Source organism: Acomys russatus, chromosome 23, assembly GCF_903995435.1.
Source record: "Acomys russatus chromosome 23, mAcoRus1.1, whole genome shotgun sequence".
Taxonomy (NCBI): Eukaryota; Metazoa; Chordata; class Mammalia; order Rodentia; family Muridae; genus Acomys; species Acomys russatus.
In genome coordinates this window covers 32933485-32936051 of record NC_067159.1, presented here as the reverse complement: position 1 = coordinate 32936051, position 2567 = coordinate 32933485, and positions in this window count along the sequence as shown.

The window sequence follows — 2567 nt, the reverse complement described above, 5'->3', positions numbered from 1 at the left end:
ACGGGTCTACTTGCTGATTCTTGTATCTCAAACAAAGATGCCAGAGATAGTTGGCTGAGAGCAGTCCATTCTCAACAATGCCGCCCACCCCTCCCCCCCCCCCCCCCCCCCCCCCCCCCCCCCCCCCCCCCCCGTGCTATAAAATAGGAGAATCCTGACATACAAATCCCACAGGCACGAGTTCACAGGTGACGTATGCAAGGGCTTGAAAGTTTTAATCCACACTGCATCAACTTTCCACAAAGCATTTTATTTTCCTGATTCAGCATTTTCTGTAAACAGTCACTTTAAGTGTTTGGTTTGTTTTAGTGAAACCACTTTGTTCTCAAGAGCAGTGTGTTTTAGGCTTTCTAGACTTTAGTTTTATCGTGTGAGCTGGAAATGCCACCTGTGCTTTGGAATAGAGAGAAAGGTTTTCCAAGTGGCTGGAATGATAAGACAATCTCAGACACATACATGAAGTCAGCCATGACCTTTTCCCCCTAAAAGCTGAAATTGATAAAATTAATTTGTAAAAATACCCAGTGTTGTTCAAAATCTTGGCTTGTCTGTCATTCAGAGGATGTTTTCAGTTGGGCTGTGCAAACACAGGACTAGGACCTCTCACACTGATTACATTCCTTAGCTGTGCAAATCATTAATTTATTCGCACGAAACCTCAGGCAACATCAGTCGTCAGGTATTTTTCAGTAAGTGAGCCTTTGGCTCAACGCTCTGGGCTTTGGTGTTCTACCACTCCAAGGAGCACAATTTTTTGCTTTCTGATATAGGAAACCTAAAACTTATTCAATAAAACAAGAACGTTTACTTTCCATTTGTTCCCCCCCGCCCCCAGAAGCCAGAGGTCATTCACTTTCCATAAACAATAGGAAAATTACAACCTGTTTGATGCATTTGCTCCCTGGCCAATGCTTTTGGTTGTTACCAAATCCTGCCCCTGTATGTGCCTAGGAAGGGCTGTCTGCCCAGCTTTCTCTGCCTGGCCACGCAACCTTGATAAAGCACAGGGACTACTGTTACCTGCTTCTGCTATTCTTAGAGCCTACTGGGTATGTTGTCAAATAACGCTGCTTTTGTGTATCTGGGGGCATATGTGTGTATGCCCATGCGGTATGTGAACAGGCACGTCAAGGAGTACACACGTGGGGCTACAGGTTGATGCAAAATGCGCTTTCCTATTACTTTATCTCTTTCTGCCTTATTCGGTGATGCAGTCAGTCTCTTACTGAAGCTGGAGCTCACTAATTGGCTAGACTGGCTGTCCATCAAGCGCCTCCCCCCCCACCCCCGGGAATTCTCCAATCACTGCCTCTCCTGGGCTAGGATCAGAGGTATACACCTCCTCACCCAGGTTTTTACATAGGTGCTAGGGATCTTGACTGCAGGTCCTCATGCTTGCAACAGCAAATACCCCAGAGCCATCTCCCCAACCCCAACTCATGCTGTTTGGCTGTGTTCTAAGTATTACAATTATCCATCTATGGGGACCAACACAGAAGCCATTGTTACTTAGCTAGTCCTCTGTGCCAGGCCCTTCCTTCAGCAAAGCAAGCAGGGTCCTGTTTGCCAGTGCTAGCACCTTGCTCTTTCCACAGAGAGAAGGGATGGAAAGTCCCACCACCATTCGAATGAAGGTGCAAGTCAGGGTCTGTAGAAACGGCTATCAGGCTCTCAAACACTCAAGGCCGACAGTCCCAGCAAAAGAAAAATTCCATTGTAACTGTTATTTGGCTGGCACCGAGGAGAAGGAGGGCGGAGGTGATCTTTTTTGTTTCTCAAGACTACACTGGATGACGTTCAGGGAGCAATTGCTGAAGATCTGAAGATTTTATTCTTGGACCATTTCTCTTGACATGAAAAATCAAACAGAGAGTAGGCCATCATAGGTCACATGGCCCACAGTTGCCAGCTTCGGAATTCCAGAATTTGCCCTGCAGCTGTTCTTTCTTTTGTTTTATTGGGGAGGGGGTGGGGTTTTTTTGTTTGTTTGGTTTGGTTTTTTGAGACAGGGTTTCTCTGTGTAGCTTTGGCTGTTTTGGACTCACTTTGTAGATCAGGCTAGTCTCAAACTCAACAGCAATATGCCTGCCTCTGCCTTCTGAGTGCTGGGATTAAAGGTGTGCGCCACCACTGTTTCTGGTTTTTTGAGACAGGATCTTGCCACATAGCCCAGGCTGGCCTTCCATTCACAGTCTTATTGTTTCCTGTCTTGTTTTGTTTTGTTTTTTGGTTTTTCAAGACAGAGTCTCTCTGTGTAGCCTTGGCTGTCCTGGACTCACTTTGTAGACCAGGCTGGCCTCGAACTCACAGGGATCCGCCTGCCTCTGCCTCCCGAGTGCTGGGATTAAAAGCGTGTGCCACCACACTTGGCTTTGCTTCCTGTCTTTACACAGCACTTTTCTTTGTGATAGATAGCCATGGATTTGAGAATCACTAGGGAATAATACAGTAGTGTTTGACTCCTCTTCAAATTCACACACTGAAACCTAATGTGGGAGCATTTGGAGATGGTCTTTGGGAGATAATTGGGTGGGGCTAGTGGCTTAGAAGGGAAATCCCAGAGGGCT